The 22,988-nt window shown below is 40.8% G+C and overlaps 1 long non-coding RNA gene across 2 annotated transcripts in view; it reads left to right on the plus strand.

The window, feature by feature from the left end:
- The window catches only part of LOC121496237, a 60,138-nt gene that overhangs the window by 11,190 nt on the left and 25,960 nt on the right, over positions 1-22,988 (plus strand). The window contains exons 2-3 of one of the 2 annotated variants that reach the window (XR_005989131.1): positions 54-143; positions 9,046-9,143. This is a non-coding gene — a long non-coding RNA (uncharacterized LOC121496237). Of the gene's footprint in view, positions 1-53; positions 144-9,045; positions 9,144-22,988 lie in introns of those variants that run through there. The other variant, XR_005989132.1, reaches the window with a different exon arrangement.

Raw genomic sequence — 22,988 nt, forward strand, 5'->3', positions numbered from 1 at the left:
TTCCCAATCTACACACCTTTTATTATATTTTCTTTTCTTATTGCATTATCTAGGACTTCCAGTACAATGTTGAAAAACATTGGTGAAAGGAAACAACTTTGCCTTGTCCTGATCTTATTGGGAAAGCTTTGAGTCTCTCATCAGTAAGTATAATGTTAATTAGCTGTAGGGTTTTTTGGGGGGTGGTTATTCTTTATCAAATTCAGGGAATTTCCCTCTATTTATAATTTACTGAGAATTCTCATCACAAATAGTTGTTAGATTTTTGTCAAATAATTTTTCTGCGTCTATTGATATGATTATGTGATACTCTTCTTTAGCCTGTTGATATGATGGACTATACCTTCAAATATTGGGTTATCCTTGTGTATCTGGTATAAAAGCCCTTTACTCTTTGCATCCATTATGTGCAGTTTCACCTCCAGTACATTCCTTAAATCTAAGCAGTACCTGCTCTATCACTTTTCAGACTCTGCCCCATCATCATATCTCTCCTAGATGGGGATAACTTCTTAGTTGCTTTCCTAGTCTACTCTTGCTATGGACCCATATCCATTATTTGGAGAGTGAAAACAATCCTTTAAACATATAAATCAAATCACATCACTCCTCTGCTTAAACGCTTCAAAAGCTCACTATTACCAGAAGGATAAAATGCAATCTTTTCCTTACCATTCTTATGATACAGCTCCTGTCAACTTCCTTAATCTTTTTACCACTTTGACACTCAAATTTTAGATTTTTTTCTCTTTTTGTTTTGGAGTAAAACAAGTTCTTCACTGTTTACAAGGTTATTTATGAATTGCAAAAATTTTCTATTTTTAAGAATTGATATTATCATATTTTTCCCTTCTAGTCTTCCATTGAATCTAGGCTGCTACAACCAGACAGAAAATGTGGGGACAATCTGTAGCAAAAATTCTGCAGTAAATAGTAACCGCTGCAGGTCTGTCAAAAATTGTGTCTGCTTTTTCACCATGATTTACCTCTATGGCTCTTTTTATTCTTTAAAGTTTTCAAACCTATCCTGAATTAAAGTCTCCACACATGGAATATTTTATTACCTGATCTTTGCATAGCTGGCCTCTTCTCAACATTCAGGTTCAAGTGCTATGTCCTCAAAGAGCCTTTTCTGAACACCCCATTGAAATAGTCATGCTCATATCCTCACTGTTGTTGCATTATCTCTTTATCCTGCTTTTTTTCATACAAATATCTGTGCTACAGAATGTCTTGGGTAAGAGAGCAACAGAACAAGAGAAATGTATTTCTCATGAAATTTACATTCTAGTTAAGGAGACAGACAATGAACAGATACATACTAAATTCATAGTCTACCAGGCAGTAGTAAGTATTGTGGAGAAAAATAATGCAGAGAACAGAAATGCAAAGCACTGGGGTTGATGTGAAACATTTCAACTTTAAATTGTGTGATTAGAAAATAAAATAAAATAAAAATAAATTGTGTGGTTAGAGAAAGCCTCTCTCTCTCTCTCTCTCTCTCACACACACACACACACACACACACACACACACACACACACAAGACTTAAAGCAGATGAGAAAGAGACTTATTTTCTGGGGAGGAACAAGAAGAGAAAACCTCAAGTGTAAAGGCGCTGAGGCAGCAGCCTACTGGTGTTTGAGTAACAGCAAGGGGACTTGCCTGGCTGGAGTGTAGTGAACAAGGGGGGGATAGTCATAGAGGATGAGTTCAGTAAGTCCTATACATCATCAAAGGGGCTTTGGCTTTACTCAAAATAAGATGAGACCCTTTTGGAAGATTTTGAGAGAAATAATCTCAGAGATGTGATCTGACTTACTTTTAGAGGGATCAATTTGAGTGCTGGGTTGAGAATAGATGGTCACAGGGAAAGGTCGGATGAAAGAAGACCAATTATGAAGCTGTTGCAGTGCTCTAAGTGAGAGATGCTGGTGACTAACATAGGGTGAGGGCAGTGGAGGTGATGTGAACTGGTCATGTGATGGTACATTTGCATGTGAAATGTGAGGGAAGAGATGAGTTAGGAAAGACACTAAGCCACTAGAAGGATGGATTGCACCTAATGAATTGTGGAACCTGCAGGTGGAACAAGTTTGGGGACAGTGTAGGAAAGACTATGACTTTGCACACGTTATGGTTAAGATCGATGTCAAGTAGGCAGCTGGATACATAAGTCTGGAGTTCAGCATAGATGTGTGCGTGTGCTGTGTGAATTTGAATATGCATATGGTTTTAAAATTGTCTTAGAATAATTTAAGAAATATATTTAAACATGAATTTGAATCATATTTTTGCTCAGAATTTCTGAGCTATAATTGCAGAACTTGCATGGAACTCAGTTTTAAAACTCAGCATACTGTTGATGTAAAAAGTACGATTTGATACAACTATCACGACCAATTTTTTTTTTTTGATGTGTGGTATGGCAAGAAGAAACTATAGAATTTAGCAATTCATACCCAAAAGCAGTTTATTTTAATGATATTTTTATTCCCTCCTGTTGGATCCATTTTTCAGAAAAATTTCTGGATGTTTCTCATATTGTTGAATATGTGATGCGAACCATCAATTGCTGACAGGTGCGCTTGATGGAACAAGTTCAATGGGACAGATCACTCATTCCTTTTTTAGGGTTTTATTGGCATGACCCAATGAAGGGATTTTGTGTGATGTGCAAGTCGCCATGATGTACTTTTTAAAAATAGTGTCACTGACACATATCCACTAAAATAAATTAACCTTCCTATCTTGACTGATTCACATTTTGGAAATGGCAACTTCACATGCCAGTGATGATATGAGCAGAAGAGCTGGGTGGGGGTGACAAAGCAAGAGTCCAGCAAGAAGATGGCAGCGTAAGAGGTCTTTTAATAGAGCAGTTCAGAGGCAATGAGCATAAACCTAAATTTGTATCAGCCTAGGATATAATTCAAGCTCTGTGGCTTTATAGATGGGCAGGACCTAGCCTCTCCAAACTCAAGTTTTGAGAAATAAGATATACTAAGGGATAATTACAACTCTCTGGGGAGAGGAACTAATGAGCTAATGCTTGCAAAATACTTAGAATAGCACCTTGCACATAGCCCGATCTCGAGTGGTGGCTATTATTAACAATAACTCTTTTATTTCCATCTAAAGAGTTTGGTCTTTTGCAATATCTGAAGAATATAAGTGGAAAGACTCAATGGTCTCTCTCTCTCTATCTTTTACATGCAATTCTTTTTTTCCCCCATCTAATTCTTAAAAAACAGAACAAAACAAAAACAAAAAACCACACATTTAAACCACAGATTAATTTCCTCCAGAGCTTAGTTTCAGAATGTGATTTTGTAAGTTGTGGGCTGGTGTCCTCAGATTCAGGGAAGGCTTCTTGTGGAAGTGAGCCCAAGGCGAGATGCAGGAACATGCCTTTGAGCAGAGGTGATTTCAGATTGTCATCTCTTAATTGGTGAGCAGGACTGTCACGCCAGCCTCAGATTTAGCTGGGACAGATAGTCCTAGTGAAAATGGGTCTCCAGATCATAAAATTTTATAGTTGAAACCTTTCCACTGCACACTTGAGCATTTGACACACACATAGTTCATCTTTCTTGGCTGTAATTTGGACTTATTAAGCATTTTTGTAACACTTGTCTTTTTTTTCTAAGTTGGCTGCTTTTCATTAGCGGTTCCTCACATCACTCTCTGTGAAAGGTGAATACAACAGTCCATATTTTATAGACAAGGAAATTGAGGTCCAACTAAGGCTAGTGTGGTTTGGCTGAGGACACCAGAAAATTAAACCCTGGAACTAGTAACTGAAGCCAGAGTGCCTCACTGTTGAGTCATGGTTGACTTTATCAAGGAGACCATTCTTCATAGATGATTCAATACCTTCAAATAAAATACGAAAATAATGTCCCCTGCCCTCTCTGAGAACACAAAATACTTTCTAATTTTATACAGTTATGATGTTGTAACCAGAGTGATCATTCGAAAATCAAATCTGATCAAGTCGCTTTTCTATGAAGGGCCTGGTACTGGTTCTCCATTGCCCCAGGATCAAGTCCAATCTCCCTAATGACACATGCAGCTTTCTCTGTGTCCCTCTGCATTCCCTGGAAACGTGCTGAAGACTACCTGTTCCCTTCATGTGCCTTTGTACAAAAAATGGAGAAAGGAACCTTCCTCTATCTCACTTCTTCCCCTTTAGTTAGGTCATGTGTTCCAGGAAGTCTCCCGATGCTTCTCAAGGCTGGGTTAGTTGGCCCTTCTGTACCCCCAGTCACATATGATATTTATACCACTTAAAGCACCCAAAGTGTATCTTAAATTAACCATTCCCATGAGACTACAGTCTCCATAAGGGCAGAGTCTCCTTCACCTGTTTCAATGTAGATTCCTGGTTCCTAGCACAGTGCCTGTGAATGGTAGGGATACAATAGATATAGATGGATCATGTGAATGAGCAATATGCCTTTTTCCATCTCACAAAATCATAAGATTTATATCCTTTGTGTCAGACTGTGTGATAAATGCTAGAGCTATGGTACGTTTTGGTTTGACGCTTTAACGGTGGAATTGTTGGCAACTGCCAAGGGGGAGGCAAGGCAAACTGTGGTCACCAGTGTAGTTGTTCGTCTGAAGATATTTCATCCTAGTCCCTTGATCTTTTAGAGGCATCAGCAGGGTGACCATATAGTTATCCAAACTCGTATGAATTTGAGAGTGGAAGTGGGCACGATGGCTAATTATACATGGACAATCGTTATCTACTGGGATGTTTCAGGCAAAGCAAGTGTGTGGTCGCTCTTGGTACATGGATTACCTGGCTGTGCTCTTAGTCCTGAGCTAATTCCTGGTTTATCTTCTTCATCTAAGGGGCTCAACACTGCCGCTGGGTGAGAAATAGCACGGTTGCACCAACTGAAGCAGCTAAGGGACACATAGCAGTCACTTTGCAACATATGGCTCGACAATCCTTTTCCTGCAGTAGCTCTAAACATAGTAGTAGTTATAACTCCATGACAGGAGCAGGTGAGAGAGGCAGTTAAGCGGCAGTTCTATCGCTCAGTGAAAGTTTTGGCACCTGGATTGGGACACGAAGAATGTTAACTAGAGAGCTGAAAGATTTCCAGATCGACCAAATCGCTCAAAGCTGCCAAGTTGGCCTGAGAACTTTCCTTTGTAAGTGGGATAAGATGATAGCTGAGACCACTCCTTAGCTGGAAAATGCAATATAAGCATATGTTTAAAAAAGCAACGATTAAAATATTACGTTTTCAGAGCCCTTCCGTGCTCCCGGATCCAAGGCTGTGCCAAACGCTTCACTGTGAGGAGGGTGATTTCCAGGGCAGGATAATAGCTTCCCAGTGGCTGCAGTGTAGGTCTCAGCACTGGCGAGAGTTTAGGAGGTGAAAGAGGAGGACTTGCACATTAGTAAGAAAGGTGAAAATCCTTGACACCTAGAAGGTGTCGAAATTCTGGTGAGCTTACTTATCTTGTTTTGGCAAATCTCCCGTATATCAAATTGAAGATGGCATGTTCCCATTACTAAATTTCTCTTTTCTTTCCTGATAGGATTTCTCCAAATTTATGCCCATCATCTGTGTCTGGAGAATGTAACAATTTGTAACTGACAGATTCATTGGCATAATAAGATATTAAAGGCCACTGTAATGGTGGTGGGTTGGAATTAGGAATTGTCTTGCATTAGCAGAAGATTAGGAAACAGATTACACTTCAGGTGTACTCTACAAACAGACATACCTGTTGAGAGCAAAACAAAAAAATAGACCCCCCCAAACAAAAGAAAAAAAAAAGAAACCTAAACCCCCAAAAAACAAACCAAACCAAACCAAAACAAACCCATGTGAGACTGGTTGAAATCAATTGAAGCCTAGAATTTCAGCTTTACAGGTCATTTTATCCTTTCACTAGTTTTATATTTGTCTTTTTTATTTTTTAATTTAATTTTTTTACAATTTTCAACTCTCTTTGCTATTTTGCTTCCAAAAAACCTGCATGGCAGTGCCTGCAGAGGCAATTTCTCACTCATAAACAGCTCCTTAGGCACCTGAAGGCAGAAGTGACAGTGAAATTGGGGGAAGTTATCACAGAACAGAGGCTCAGTGCCACAGGATGGTTTTCCAGGCACTCATGTGGCTGCTGCACTTAGGGTCTGGTAACAGTGATCCATAATAGAGGATTCCTTCGTGATAAAATGGGGGCATAAGATACTTTTCTTATGTAGGCTGACCTGGAAAGGAGGCTGTAGAGTGGGGCACATTGGACAGATAGGGCCTGGAAAGCCTAGGCTTGTCCCGGTGCCTGGGTTTGGAGCCTGTGTGCAATGGGTGGAAGCAGACCCACATCAGGTGCCCTGGTGGGTGGGTGGCAGTGGGTTGGCCTGTGGAGGGCAGCTGGCCTGGCCTGGCGAGCCAGATTGGTTATGTTAGAGTATTTTTATAAAGTCCTGAGTTGACAGTAGGTGCCTTTGTACATGATATTTCTAATTTCCTGACTCAAGCTTCAAGGTCAGCATTGTAAGGATGCTTTATTTCCAGGACAAATAAAAACCATCAACAAAACGAATGACACGAAGTGTTAGTTGCTACACAAGTCAATTGTTACGGCTAGATGCCATGTACTTTTTATGAAAAACCATACACTGTATACACAAAGAGAGCAACTCACTGCTTGGTGTAAAGAACTGTAATTGACAGGATGTATATGAATATAATGTAATCAGGAAGCAAATTGTGGCTTATACCCTTTGACTTTCAATTGTGAAACAATAGAGGAATTTTGTATGTTCAGAAGGACAGAGGGGTTTAGAACAGGAACCGGAAAAAAAGTCATCCTTCCAATGACACAGAAGAAAATAGCACTTGTTATGAACATATTTTTACTATTAAACAGTCTGGGTTCATATCACAGCTCCATTCGTTAGTTGTGTGACCTTGGGAAATGCATGTAATCTCTTAGCTTCAATTTCCTCATTTTTAGCAAATAGAAATAGTAAAAGTAACTACCACACATGGTTTTGGTGAGTATTGCATGAGATTCTATGTAAAAGCTCTTAGTAAAGGGTTTGATACATAGTAAGTTCAATAAATATCAATTATAATTCTTCAAAACCCCATTTGACACTATGGCTACAATTTCTATTTTTGCGGCTGTGCTTGAGTATATGGTTAACACTTGTGTGTGTTTGTGCCTCAGCTTTATGGTTCACTAAGAATCTTCAGCCCTCCAACAGTGCATTGTTTCCATGTCTGGAAGACCCTCAAAACAAGGGACATCCAGAGATCCCCTTTCCCAAAGTATTTTGATGGGTCCAGGTCCTCCTTCCCCACTAGGGTCTGTCACAGGTCACTCAGAGAAGCAAATGGCCAAGGATGGTCTTATTTCTAAAGAATGCCTTTAAAGCTTGAATACATGCTGTTGCTATGTTATTGTGTTTTTTTTTCCTTTTTTTTTTTTTTGTATTTTTATTCTAACACACGGAAATCAATAACGAGGCTGGGTGAAATGTCACAAGATGTGGATATTGAGTTTCCTTAAGAAACCATATATTTGGATGGTGAATTGGCACCAAGATCTCTCACCAGACTCTAAGAACATCTCGTTCTCCTTCATTCCATTCTTCTTTTCTCCTTCCAACAATGTTAACCACAAGAATACTCACCACTTTCTACTCGTGTTGCTCCCCTCTTATTTTGTTTCTTCAGCCCTTCCAACTACTCTGTAGGCGATTATATTCCTTCTGTCAGGAGATTTGTTAAGGAGAAATCTCCTTTGTAAGGAGATTTGGAAGGGAATTCCGAATCCTCTGGTAATTTACTATCATCTTGGTCTCAGTATTAGTCTCCCTGCGTCCCAGCTGCATAAAGATGGGGGGATGATAAGCTCACCTTACCCTTTTCACAGGATTGTTAGGAGGACAAAATAAAATGTTAGGTATGCTAACCTTCTCAAATGCTCTTATTATTTTTGAGGGTACTCTTTATCATTAATTGCATTTATGTAATATTTCAAAATAAAGAATAAAAAACTTTGTAAAGTATAAATATACTGCAAACATTTTTTAAAAATTAAGGCAAATTTGAAGTTATATTTCCTTATGAAATATGCCTAAACGGACCTGGTTTTCCTTCTCCTATTTTTTAAAAGACTTAATTTTTTAGAACAGTTTTAGGTTCACAGGAAAATCTAACAGTAGATACAGAGCTGCTTCTAAATATTCAGCTGAAATGTGACAAAACTTTTTCTGATTTATCAATTTTTTTTTTTTTTTTTTTTTTTTTTTTTTACTTATTTATGATAGTCACACAGGGAGAGAGAGAGAGAGGCAGAGACATAGGCAGAGGGAGAAGCAGGCTCCATGCACCGGGAGCCCGACATGGGATTCGCTAAACCGCTGCGGCACCCAGGGATCCCTGATTTATCAATTCTTAAAAATATAGTGTTCTGGGGCAGCCCGGGTGGCTCAGCGGTTTAGCGCCGCCTTCAGCCCAGGGCGTGGTCCTGGAGACGCCGGGATCGAGTCCCACGTCGGGCTCCCTGCTTGGAGCCTGCTTCTCTCTCTGCCTGTCTGCCTGTCTGTCTCTCGTGTGTCTCTCGTGAATAAATAAATACAATTTTAAAAAAAATAGTGTTCTTCCTTGCTAGCCTAAACTTTTCTTGGATTTTTTTTTTTTTTTTGGTCTGTTTGTTTTGTGTAAGTGGAAAAGTAAATGGCTGGCCTAGAGGCCTGTTATCTTCCCTCTTAGCAATCTCTATTCACTGTGTAAAGTGTGCTTAAAGGTTATTTGCATAGCGGTTGCCCTGGTCTATTCCTAACCTCTAGAGCATTTTTGATGACCATGAGAAAATTTCATTTATTATGATATGGTAAAAAGCAGGAATATACATTGTTCAAGAAATGTGAATCTGTTCATTAGAAAATAGGGTCAGATTGAAGGCTATTTGTTATTGGAACAAATAATTAGCAAATGAGTCAAAGGAGTCAAATAACTGATTGGAGTAATCTTTTTTTTTTTTTCCTTTCTCCTAAACAGGGACTTCTTCAGTAGTATCCTGACATAAAGACCATTGAGATTACTAGGGAGTGACTTAAAAAAACAGTATAGTCACAATAAAACTCTCTACTATGATCCAGGTACTGCATTAGTTGCTTTATATTTGCTAACTCATCTGAATGGCACAGAAACTCTATGAGCTGTATCTTATGAGCTCCATTTTATTGATAAGGAAACTAAGGCTCAGAGAGATAAGTAATTTCTAAATAGAATGAAGCATCTTGGTTGAACACCTAGGATTTCTTGTCACATTTGCTTTTAGCTAGTCCTGAGAAAATCAAGTAGCCTCTTCTACTCAGAGTATAGTGAGTAATTTCCTATTATATGCACACAAATGGGATGTGCATTCTGTGAAAAGAAAATGTATGAATAGAGAATACCTAGGCAAATGCTCCTCCTCTTAAATAATAATAATAATACACATCATCATCTTATACTTTATGCCAAATATTTCCTGTAGCTTCTCACATTTAAGCTTTGCAGTGACTTGCTGGGGTGGGATCATTAGTTCTACTTACAGATACGAAACTTGAGACTCGCTGTGGTGAATTGTTGGCTCATTTCAAATGAACGTATTTTTCAGACTCCCTAGACCATGGCCTTCTCTCTGTCATATTGGTGTTCACCCACGTCTTCCTTGAAGGAATAGTCTCCTCAGAAATTTAAATCATCGGTGTGCCCTGCAATGTGTCCCACTACAGCATCTTTTTTATCTCTGACTTTTTGGTGGTGGGGGTACTGTGAGAAGCTGGCATGACTCCCTCTTGTCTTTTGGCCACGTTGGGGACCTTTTTCAAAGACTCTGTCAGGACAGTATTGTAGGGATCCTTGCCTTCTCAAATATTGTCCTTTACTTCTGATTCATGCCACAGAAACAGAGAATTTCTAAATAAACATCAGAAAGTACATTGGAATGACTTCATGCCCAAGTTTCTGATTGCTTGCACAGATGACATCCCGGCTCTGTCTCACCACACATTATTTTTTGAATCATTTTCCTAACCCAAGTAAGTATCTCTGGTAACCAAATTTTGGTAACTTCCCCAAGGCAACCCGAGGTTTGGAAACCAAGTGGGCAGTTCCAAGTTCTTAGTGGACCATTCCAAGGCATGCAACCACAGAGCTAAGGTCAGACCCCGTTAGAATGGGGGCAGGGAGAGAGGATATGTGGAGAGAGGTTCAAGTCTTTCCAATGTACTGGAATTTAACTGGAATGAGTGAAGGCAATTTCATTTTAAAATCTTTCCCCCCTGTCACCTCATTAACACCTCCAGTGAAAGGCAGCTGTGAGACTGTTAACTCTTTGCTTGCACATTCTTGAAAGTGCTATTGGCTGGGAACTCTTGTCCTTGTGAGAAGACACCCTGCTGTCACCAATCTGGGTATCCGTAGCATTGAAATGGGGGTTTTTCCAAGACTCATATTTATACCCCAATAGTGCACCATACCGTAGAGTGAGACATGCATTTCTGCCAGATTTTGCATATTTCAAGCTACTACTCCATCAGCTGCAGTATGTTGGGTTTTTGGAATTTGGCTGCCTCAAATTCTTTTTGGAAATAAAGTGAGAACGTATGTGAACATTCATTAAGTTATTAACTCATTCATTTACTCATTCCCACTTTTAATAAATCACATTGGATGAGTGCCTATTACATGTCGGCAGCATGTCAGCATCGGGGTATAAGGGAAAATAAGACATTGTCCCTTCCCTCAAGGAGTTTGCAATTTAATGTGGGTTTGAGTCATTACTCCAATATAATATGGTGAAATTATGATAAAAGTGACAATGGGAGCACAAAGGGAGAAGCCACGAAGCAGAGTAGCCCAAGGGAGGTCAGAGAAGACAGAAGATACTTGAGTGATTTTGAAGGCTAAGTAGGAGTTAGCTATATGGAAGGAGCTGAGATGGGAAAGCAACATGGGCAAAGTCAGGAGCAAATGATTTTGGCATGATGCTAGAGACAAGCTTTGAGTGCAGTGTAGTGAATATTGGTGTAGTCGGTGCTGCTATATACAGCTCATACCCTCCCCCCTTCAGGATTTAAACATATGTTCTGCTGGGTGCTGGAAGGGGTGATGGCTCTAAGCTCTCAGCTGAACCTTTTTGGGAATTGCCCTCAACCAGAGGGAGCTGCTTTGTCCAAGTTTATATCCCTTCCCCTAAGACAGTATGTACCCAAGATATCGTGGTATATAGACTAGTTCTCCTTACTTCAAGGTAGACAAACTCTGAATATTTATCTCATTTCAAAAGCTCCCAATAAGATCTTCTGAAGCCTCTGCTACAACTGCACTGTAGTTTAATTTCTCTATCTAATCTTGCTTAGCACACTTCTCACAGCTGGTGTCTACTGGGAAATGGAACAAGAAGCGATCAAAAAGATCAAAGAAGTGGGTATGTTTGAGTGGAAATATAAGGCTGGAGAACCTGTCAGCTAACTATAGTTACCAGGAGGGCCTGGTAGAAACCCCGTTTACTTATCTGATGAGGAATATGCTGGTGAGACAGGCTCCAGCATCACTGAGAAACTCAGGGAATATTGTTAGAAAACTGGGTTAACTGATAGCACTGAGCATAGTAGAATTCCAAGTAATAGAGGTCAGGGATGACATTTGATATTGGGAGCAGTGATATTTCTATAATGAGTCATAAGATTGGAATGTCAGCTTGGTCAGGAAGCTATGGAGATGGTTGATAGAATATAGTGGCCCGAGGGCCAAAACAGATGGAAAGCCCAACAAGAGTATTGCTTAATCTACACAGTCAAAAGAAATCAAAGATGGATGATCAGAAGGTTGAGTGCAGCCAACTACCTTGCCTTGCCTCCAAACCTGAGACAGATTTTGGACCTGGAGCCCTGAGAGAAATGCCGAGTATACAGCAGGAACCAAAAGAGGAGGAAAAACTCAATCTTGGCTTATGTTTGGGTCAGCTCAACATGGGAATGCAAATTACTGTGGCTGCATTATAGTCCCATTCAGGAGGGAACTTAATGGGGCCATAGTGAGAAGAAACCCTTCCCCTTCCAAAAAGCAGAACTTCTAATGGTGTCACCTATTTTCTGTGGGAATAGTGGTAGCATGAAATAAAAATATATACAAGCTCATGGGTAGTAGTGAATGGGTTGGTTGGTTGGTTGGTTGGTTGGTTGGTAAAGGGCATGAAAAGAGAAATGTTAGAAGATGTAGTGCAGAATGATCTGGTGAAAAGGCCTGTGTACAGACCTATGGGATGGAGTACAAAGAATAAATACCCTTGTGGCACATGTTAAAGCCTCCAGAAAGCATCCACCAGGAAGAAGCTGTAAAGAAGTAAGTAGAAAGAAGGGCTTCACCAGCTGATATTAGCTCTCTCAACACAGTAGATGCATCAATAAATAATTATATTAGAATGGAAAAGGCTAATCATGGACTTAAGTGCATGGACCCCAACTCACCAAGGCTGACCTAGCTATTGCTGGTTAATATCCACTGTGTCAGCAACATAGAGCAATGCTCAGCTGCTGACATAACAGAGTCCTTCCGGGACAGCAGGTATGTGTGGTAGCAAGTTTGTTGCATTGGAATCCTACTATCCTGGAAGGGACGTCATTTACCTTGACTGGAATTGTCACATATTTATATGTGAGTTTGACTTAGTCATCATTACGATATATAGGCACCAACAAGGAATCTCATACAATATCATGTAAGACCAAGGAGCACCTTTCAGCGAAGGGATGTGTGGTAGGATAAGACCATGGAATACACTGGTTCTGTCACTCACCATACCCAGAAGCTGCCAGCTTGACAGACTCATGCATTGGTCTACCTCAAGTAAAGCAGTAGTTTAGAGATGATACCCAGTAAGACTAGAGCCTCATCCTTTAGGATGTGCTATCCACTCTGTATCAATGATGATCAAATTCCTAGATTCATGTATTCTTCTTGTTGTAATTTTTAATTGATTACAACAGGAAGAATACATGAATTTTATTTATTGTAATTGATTACAATTGTAATTAATTAATTACAATGAATCTAGGAATATATGAGTGGAAGTAGGGGTGGATTCTTTTCTCATCACTTCTAGGGACCCTCTTGGGAGATTTGCACTTTTTCTCTGTATAACATGGATCTGTGTATTGAGGATTCCTGGTTTTCAAGGGAGAAACACTTCCAACAGGAGACACAGCAAATGTCCAATTAAACTTTAGTCTATTGTTATCATTTGATCACCAGGGTTCCTTGTGTCAAGTGACAGACAAAAGAATGGAATCACCATCCTGCCAGGAGTAGTTGACCCTGATTATCAGGTGGAGGCAGGGATGTTGTTATGTTAGAAATGCAGGGAACCATATGTTTTACCAGGTAACCCATGGAATATCTCATAGTACTCCCTTGCCCAAGGGACAAGTGCTATGGCAAAAGCCCAACAAAAGCCTGCAAACCAGAAACTCATACCTTTTAGGGATGAAGTTCTGAATCATTAAGCAATCTAGATCAGCAGAGGTGTTACCTGAGAATGAGGGGATTTAGAAAAGATGACAGAAGAGGGGATGCTAAAAACTAGATGCAGTAGTTGGGGCTGAAGTTTGTGTATTTTTTGGGGTAAGTTTCCTCAAGGGAAGAGACCAACCAGAATCTAGGATTTGCTGTTCTAAGAAGTTATTATAGAAGCAAGAGGGTCTGAGAGAAACTGGGGGTGAACTGAAGTGGCTGCTGCTGGGATGTGTTTCCCAGATCTGTCTCCAAGGCTTAGGTGCTCATCCTCAATTCCTGGACATGTTGGTGGCTCTAGGCTGCTGACTGAGCCCAGAATTAGGTATTTTCCTTAGCCAAAGATAGGACGCTCACTCATGTTTCCTTTTCTTCCCCAGGAGCAACTTGTAGGTAATGATTGGTCAATATGGAGGTCTAAATGTCTTATCTTTTTGCCTCAACAAGAAGAACCACTTCAAATTCAGGGCTTCCTCTACAAGTTCCTATGGCTTCTGTTACCACTGCATATAGTTCAAATTTTCCTCTGCAAAATCCTGCTGCCTTTACCCATCTTAATATTGAGTGTCCTTCCCAATAAACCTCCTGTGGATGGATGGATGGATAGATATCAGAGGATGGATAGAGAGATAGATAGATATCAGAGGCTCAGAATCTGATTCATAGGAAACCCAACCTATGACGAATGGGTATGTGTTAGGGTAAAGGTTATGCTATTCTATCAAAGAAAGCTAAACATAAAATAGCTTCAGTAAGGAAGAATGTTATATTTCTCCAATGTAAGAGTCTGGATGGTCTTGCCTGGCAAGCAACTCTGCTTCGTGTGATTATACAAGGACTCAGTTTCCTTCTATTCATTGTTTCATCACTCCCTTGGCTTTTGCTTCATTTAGTTGGTTGAAGCCTATGTTCCAGGCCACAGGGAGGGGAAGAGGAGTATGGGAGAACACATGTGTATTGCTTTAAAGCTCAAACCTGGGCTTCACATACCCTTTCTTCTTGCATCAGGAAGACTTAGTCATGGGTCATACCTAGCTATCAGGGATGCAGGAAAATGTAAGGTTTCTAACTAAAAGCCTCCCCTCAATGCTATAGAAGAAAGAAAGAACAAGTTTTAGGGGCAAAGCTTTCAGTATAGGTATGGAGGCAAGGGTGGGAAGCAGAAATTATTTCATGTATAAATAGAGTGCTAAGGTGAGGTTTTAGAACTTTCTTCTGAAAACTATGGAGGGCCATTACATATGGAAGGAGTTGGATAGCAAATAATCTGCCAGAGAGAATTTTATTGTGAGGTATGCCAAACAACTCTATTCATCTTCATGTGGAAATGCTGTTTTGTCATGGTACCTTTTATAGCAGTTGTGATCTCTTGTCTGAGTATAGTTGATGTTTCTGTTCCCTACTACTCCTTATCTGAGGTAAAAAATGGATATTGCTCTGTCAGAACAACTGTGAATGAGTTGTTCTCAACTTTTCTTGGAAAGAAGAAGTAACAAAGCAGTTTCCTACTCCAAAGCACAGGGTCAGGGGGGAGGGTAAGTCTCATGAAGGATGAGACGTAGTGCATTTTAAAAAAAAGTAGAATATCATATACTAAGAGATGGAGATGAGGTAGTGTGAAACAGAGAGAGCTAGAGTCTTTTAGGTCCAGTCAAGAGGTCTGAGCATGGCCTTGCCCTGGCTCTGCCTCTAGATTTATGATTTTCCCCAAGTTGTTTGGTTTCTCTGGCATTCACCTCTAAATTAGGTTGTTAGACAAAGTTAACTGGATGGTTCCTTTCCATTTAGAAATGGACTTCCATTTGAATAGGCATTAAAACTGAAGATTGGAACCAGAGTTGGAGCTCAAGAAATGTTTGTCGAATTTAATTAAATTTTTGTTTTTAATTTTAGCTAAGTAAATCATTGCTTGACCCTCAGCCCACATGGGAAGCCCACCCCCTAACATCAAAAGAGGAGCAACAACAAGCAATAGCCTACTGAGTGTTCTAAGATCTCTACTCTGCTGTCTGAGGAGATGAGTTTTATTTTTATCTGCCTGTTCCAGATGCCTGTTTCTCTGAATGATGAACCAAGAGAAGGCCCATGGACAGCCAATGGCCACCTGGAGTCTATCTCATATGTCACAAAGGTTTAGAGATAAGGAGTACCTAATGGAACATCTAATGTGCTCTTTTCCTCATGGTATTTTGATGTCTATAGGACAAGAATTATGAGAGATTGGCATTTCACCTAGAAGCAAGCCAGATCTCTCTGGGTTGGCATTTAGTTTGGACAGCAGAGCACATTCTCAGTTTCATGCGACTGCGTTGGGAGCGACAGACACATTTCTGGGCCTGGTTCACAAAGGAAGAACAGTGGTTATCATCTACAATAGCAGTGGCTTCAGGAGCCAATGACAAGAGTGAGGGACTGAGGGGGAAGGCAATTAGCTATGTTGAAAATTCACTAGATCGCCAGGACTCACATTGGCAAAAAGAACCACATGACCTCCGGTGACCACTTGTGACTGTGACACTTCAATTTCTACATCTTAAAAAGTAAAGTAGCACCTTCTAGAGGCTCAGTCTTCACTGATTTAATAAACCCTAGCTGTCGTCTGAAGGGCCAGAGTTACACACTTGTGATTAGCGTCAATGGGTAGTAAGGTGTGTGCGCGAGGTGGCAATGCTTTGATGGCAAGTCCTTCCTTTTCAGTTACTTTTGAAAGGCCAATTTACTTAGAAAGTTGAATTTCCCCCCGATTAGTGGTCACGTCAGCACTTAAAATGCTAGCAGGGGGAACGAATCAGTATCATGTTTGTCTTTAACACGGGAGACAGAGGACACCTGGCCCTCTGTTATTACTGGGACACCGTCCGAGAGTCAACCCGGGGCACAATACACTTCTTATGCTGAAGCAGAATCCATCTGTACTCGACAGGAGGAAGACAAAAGAGGATTGTTAGCACTTAAAGGCACCTTGACAGAGTCATACCGCTTGACTCCTTTATTAATTGCCCCATCTGCTAAGTGAGAGCTCTCTGACACAGGTTGGTGCAGAACTCTTAAAGCCCTTCGTCTGCTTCCTATTGGTCCCACCTGTGTTTGGGTTTGTTCTCAGTGGGCAGAGATTCCAGGGAGAAAATGAACCGCTGCAGATCGATTGCAGTATCAGTCATGCAGAAGACGTGGTGAAGCGTGGCATTTGATTTTGATCTGGTTTTAACCCTTGCGAGGCAGTTGTCCCGGCTTCCCTGGCTTTTGTTTGCCTCGGATTGTGTTCGAGGCCTTGGGGACTAACGGTGAAGGGAGGAGAAGACGCAGCACGCTGCCCTCAATTTAGGAAATACACCATTTCCCCTTTAAGCCACTCAGACCTCCAAACCTTTCCGTGGCTGTCTGCGACAGCAATAGGACAAGCCAGAAAGCAGTAGCATGTGCATGTGTGCGTGTGTGTGTGTGTTATTGCTGCCACGAAAAGATATGCCTTGTTTTTGCAGCCAGTGATAATTCTCAACGAAAGTGCACGGCCGGTGCAGCCAAGGCTGGGCCTGCGCTGACAAAAGACAGACCGACCAAACTCGATGGTTGACTTAGGCGACCGTTCCCCCCAGTCCGATTTGTCTTTGTCCTTGCCTTTCTTATTTTGTTTTAAAAGAGATTCAGGGAGATTGAGTTAAGGATGTGGTGTCGATTTCAGCCTCAGTTTTGCAATTTCGGCATTGAGCCTGGATTGTGTTACAGCCGTCGCGATGCCGGGATGTTTTTTTCTGCACCGTTTGGAGATAGAGGAGAGAAACAGGAAAAGGCGTGGTGTCTCCTCTCCAAGTTCCTTTAGAGTGGGGGCTGGGGTTTGCATGGTTGTGTGTGTGTGTGTGTGTGTGTGTGTGTGTGTGTGCAGGAGACAGAGAGAGAGAGAGAGAGAGAGAGAGAGAGAGAAGGGAAGGGAAGGGAAGGGAAAAGAGACAAGTGCCGCATGGCCAAACAAAACTTTTGCCACTTGATTATGCAACTTATCTTCTCAATAAGAATATTTGAGCTCCCTGCCTTTTGCTGAAACTCCAGGAACCTAAAGACAGGGATGGTGTAGAGAGGACTGAGCTCACATCTCACCCTACAGCTGGGGGGAGGCAGGTTCAAGAATGACTTATTTGCAGCTTTCTTGGCCCTTGAACGCACAGTTTCTGTCCTATCCACCACTGCCCCCCTCTTTTTTTAAAGATTCTGAGCCTTGCTCTGTTGGCTAAAGTGGGCCGCCTGTCCCTCCCCTATTCCGTCCCTCCTGGAAGGGAGAACTGTAATCCTTGGAGCTTTCACTCTTGGAAGCAGTGGAAAACCCAGTCTCAGTTGGCTTATGTAACAAGGTGTCTTATAAGTTCACATGAAAGTGTGGGGGCAGGGCTGGCTTTGGTCATGATGGAACCGAGTGACTCAAAGATCCTCAAGACCTGGCCCATTTCCATCTTTGGCGCATCTCAACTTTTTTCTAAGTCTGCCTTCTTTCTCAAACACTCCATGTTGGCCCGGTGACCAAATTAGTTGCTTCCAATGTCATGTCTGCATGGAAGGAGAAACTGGTGTTCCCCTAGTAGCTCCAGAAAATGTCTCCCCAGGCCCAGTTTAGACTGGTTCACGTGCACGGCCATGGACCAGCTCTGTGGCCAGAGGAGTGGTGAGACCAAGGCTGAAGTGATCATGTTCTCAAGGCTGGAGTACAAGGAGCCTGAAGTTCATCCAGGAGAAGGTGGTTTCTAGGAGAAAGATCTGGGTACCCTTGCTAAAGAAAGAGGGAACAGAGGCTGTTTGTCTAAACAACAGGCCAAAACTTATCCATTGCAGGAGGCTTAGATGTTGAAAGGGGAAAAATGGTAATGTGGTCAGTCAGTTCCATAATGTGCGCATGTACGGTGTGTATGTGTGTGAGCCTATGTGTGTGTCTGTAAGGCTGCTGGCCCAACACACTGGCTTTGGAATTGGATGCCCTGGGCCCAAATCCTAAATCCAGCACTAACAAATTTGTGGACTTTTTAATGAGCTACTTAAAGCTTTGGTTTGGCTTTATTTTACAAAGATTTGGGGTGGAGTTAGCTCAGCATTGTTTCCGAAGAGATAAGGAAGTACTTTGTCAACGACCTCATTTGTCTGTCTTTGCTTCCTTCTGCCACAAATAAAAAGAGTATCTCAGGATAACTAAGTAACTGCTGAAAAATACTTGATGTTCTCTCGGCTAATATCTTCAGGGTTGCCCAAGATTCTCCTTTTCTGAGTGACCCCCTGTTCCAGAAGCAGAAACTGCTCTTCCTTCCTAGATATATCTTCTCCACTGTCCAAGACCCATCTTGGGACAATAAGTTCTGCCTGAGTGGACCCAGAATGATTGTATGTATACGAAGAATGAGATGATTTGTCTTTTCAGTGAAAACAGCTTTTGTTGCACGGAGTTTATGCCCTGCCGCAGGAATCTATTAGTCCACAAAACTTTCACCTTCCCACAAATGTTTCAACAGCTGGGATGCAAAGTCCCATTCAGAGACAAATGTGCACACCACATTTACAATCTGAAATTCAATCTTTGAGCATCATTTGATTAGAATGAACATTATGGTGCATTGTAATTCTTTTCATTTAAATAGCAGCCAATAAATTTATACCATAACCCATCCCCCATCCCAGAGCCTATTCAAAAAGGTTTCAGTTAATGCAATTTTAACCAGCTGACATCTAAATATTTACCAAGCTCTTCAGGTGCCCAAGGCAAGCATACCCCAGTATTTATAGGGCTGGTATACACACCCACACACACACACACGAAGTCACACACACACACACACACGAAGTCACACACACACATTTTTGTGGAAGTTAAGAACACATTTCTGATTCTGTTCTTAAAGACTGCTTTAGTGTCTTGCTACCCCAGTACCATCTCCCCTGAGAGTTCATCTCTGTTAAGCAATTAGCACAGTAGGAGCTCAAAAAATTGAGCTATATTTAAATGATTGTAGTTATTATATGATATTAATTATTAAGCAGTATCTTTGGTAATGTTAATTCTATTGTGCTTTTTATTTTTCTAAACTAGGAAGTTCTTACACATGTTTAGATCAACTGCTCAGGTCATCTCTTTGACCCAAAGAGAGTAAAGGCATTGATTATTGTTCCTGCAAATTAATCAAGAGTTAATACACAACTTTTTTGGGATGTTTACAAAATTCTTTTCCAGAAAGTTCCATATACTCTAGAAAATGTGCCTTCTAGCAAAGTATGGGTCCTGCTGAATGAATATTGCTCCCCTGCCCAGTCCCACTGAGGACACTGCTGATCCCACCTGCTCCTTTCCCCCTCTTTTACAGAGTATGTATCACTAATGTACAGTATCATTGACTTTTCTGATCACATGTATTGTTCTTTGTTGGCCTTTCTCTTCCAGAATGTAAGCTCCATGAAGGCGGATCCTTTGTTTCTTTTGTTGACTGATGTGTCCCAGTCACCTTCAGCCCCATTTCTTTCTACCCTAAATAACATTTTTTAAAAAATGCAACAGTATAGGTTTATAGTGTATCTGAGATGAGAGCAACTCTATTTCTGGTAAGAGAGGAACTGGAATGTTGACCTTGGCCAGCCTTCTCTTATGAACATCCTATGTGTACCATGAACTTTTCCTACATTGCTCATTTGTGAATGGCAACAATTCTAAACTTGTCCTTGTGGGACTCAGACCACAGAATGAGAAGGCTGACTGCCCGAATCCCCTTGATCAAATAACTACCTGGTGTGTTGATTGCGGAGTAGGAATTGAATAGATAAAAGAGAGAAAATGCCATAGTGGCTTTCATCACCCAAACTCAAAACTTTTTAAGTTTATGGACATCATCTTGGTCTCCTCTACTTTGGGAGACATCAGGGTTCTCTAGTGCTTCCTTCCCTACATCTTCCCTGTACTAATTTCTTAGGATAGCTGCTGACTTGCATGTGACAAAACTCCAAAGGAATGATAGTTTAACTGAGATAATAGGGCACTTTTTCTGACATAAGAATTAAGCAGTGGTAGGAAGGGTGGGATTGTGGCACCATGGGGCTGCAGGTCTCTCTCAGCTCTACTATATCCAATGCATGGCCCTTGTCTTCATGATCCAAGGTACTGGCTGAGTGTGAGTCTGCATATCTGTGCTTTAGGCTGACAGTACTATGAAAAAGCAAGGAAAAGGGGAGCAAAGGAAGCTCCCATGTAACACTTCTGCTGTAGTTGAACGATCAGAACTTAGTCTGATGTACCTAACTATACACAAGGGAGGTTTAGAAATGGATGGCCATGGGATCAGAACATTTGGGGGTTTCTATTAAGAAAGGAGAGAATGGAAAATGAGGTAGGCAATTCGCATTCTCAGTCCAAACTACCTCTATAGTACTTATGAATGAGATCTTAGATTATTACAATCACTTATGAAGTGCCTCTACTTTCTTCTCCGGAAGTTTAGAATGCCAACCTAATTTTTTTTAGAGAATACTCTCTTCATTTCATTCCAGAGCTCAAGTACTTCAATAATTCTCAATTAATAACTGGATAAAGTCCAATCTCACTAGCCTGAAATTTCAGGAAGCAGCATTTCAGGAAGAATTTGGCTTAGAAACCACCCCTAAAACAAACAAAAAAACCCCAAATCCAATAATTATTACTTCTCATGGTCTTGCATGTTGGGTGAGTGGTTCCTCTGCTAGATTCACCTGGGCTCACCTGTACAGTGCATTCAGCTGGAGGGATGGCTGGACTGGAAAGTCCCAGATGTGCCCACTCATATCTGGGAAGAAGTACTGTCTATATAGGCTATGATGCCTCAGCTCTGCTCCATGTGGCATCTCATCCTCCAGGAGGCTAGGCCAGCTACCTTATATTGTCCTCTTAGGGTAACGTTTCTATGGACAAAAACCAAAGTGGCAAGGTCTCTTAAGACCTAGCCTTGGGAGTCATGTAATATCACTTTTGCCATATTTCTGTCACAAATCCAGTCCTGATTCAGAGGATGAAGAAATAGACCACATTTCTTTTTGGAAAGAGAGGCAAAGACATACTGAAATGGGGAATGCTTTCCAGGATAGCAGGAATTTGTGGTCATTTTCTTTTGCAATTGACCATAACATCCCTGATGATCATCATCCCTAATGATCTTTAACAAACCATTTCACATGGTTGAAACCTCAGTTTCCCCATTCAGAAAATAGGCAATATAATCATCTCTAAGGTACTTTGAGGTGTAAGTGCCTTTTAAAGTGCCTCAAGGCACCTGGATGGCTCAGTTGGGTAAGGTGCTTGACTGTTGATCCTCAGTTTAGGTCTTGATTGACCTGAGGGTCAATCTCAGGGTCATGAGTTCAGGACCTGCATTGGGCTCTGTGCTGGACATGGAGCTTATGTAAAACAATTAAAAATAATGTGTCTCAAGTAAGACATTCATTCCATATGAATTCTTCCTCCATTCAAAATTCTCCCGGGTACCAGTGACCATGTGAACACTACACTCCTGCTAATCTCCTCATGGTCCTCTGAAACCCCAATGATGTTCCCGCTGAGTGTTTCTGCCATTTTCTTTACATGAAACATCCTCCCCACCCCCCACTTCATTTCTTAGTCTACAAAACTTTATCCATATTTCAGGATATTGAGTCTCATTTCCTTCATCACGTCTTGACACTTCTGGCCTCCATGATTTCTTAGCTTTCTAAATTCCTAGCAGCCTTTGTGATTTACACCACTCTTTAGTCATTTGATTGTATGGGGTCCTATGACATTGCATTGCTTTATGGAGTTATTTAATCTTAATACGCTTCACCTTTCCAACTATATGTCGCAAAATATTTTGTAAAACCCTAAAGGATGGAGAATGTAGGACAGAATGGTGAAATACATATAGATGTGAATTAGTATTATGGCCCCAGTTTCAGTCTTAAATACTTATGAGCTGGGTAGACATAAGTAAGTCATTTAACTTTTCTGAACCTTACTTTCAGAATCATTAAAAAGATAATATTCTGGGCTTGCTTAGCAATACTGTTGTAAGGATCTGATAAGATTATACACAGGGACATTCTTTAAATATTGTAAAATATCATATAAATATTTGGCCTGTTGTAATATGTTTAATGAACATTTGTTGATTAAATACTAAATAAACATGAAACATGGGAAACTAGATCTATTGAGTTTATTTGTGCAGGAACATGGATATTCTTTTAATTTACCCCTAAAAAGGAAACCAGAATACCATGGTTTTGGCAACATCAATTTAATGGGTTCCAGTTGAATGACTCCACCATGTCCAATTATAATTCCAGTTTTCAATACAGTTTAGCAAGAGAGAAATCATGAGCAGAGGTCCAATATTATTCTAAAATAGTTTCTATTGCAAAGTTGCTTTCAGAGGGAACATTTTGGAGGAGATTGTTTGGTTCAACTGTTTCAT

This window comes from Vulpes lagopus, chromosome 7, assembly GCF_018345385.1.
Source record: "Vulpes lagopus strain Blue_001 chromosome 7, ASM1834538v1, whole genome shotgun sequence".
Classification (NCBI taxonomy): Eukaryota; Metazoa; Chordata; class Mammalia; order Carnivora; family Canidae; genus Vulpes; species Vulpes lagopus.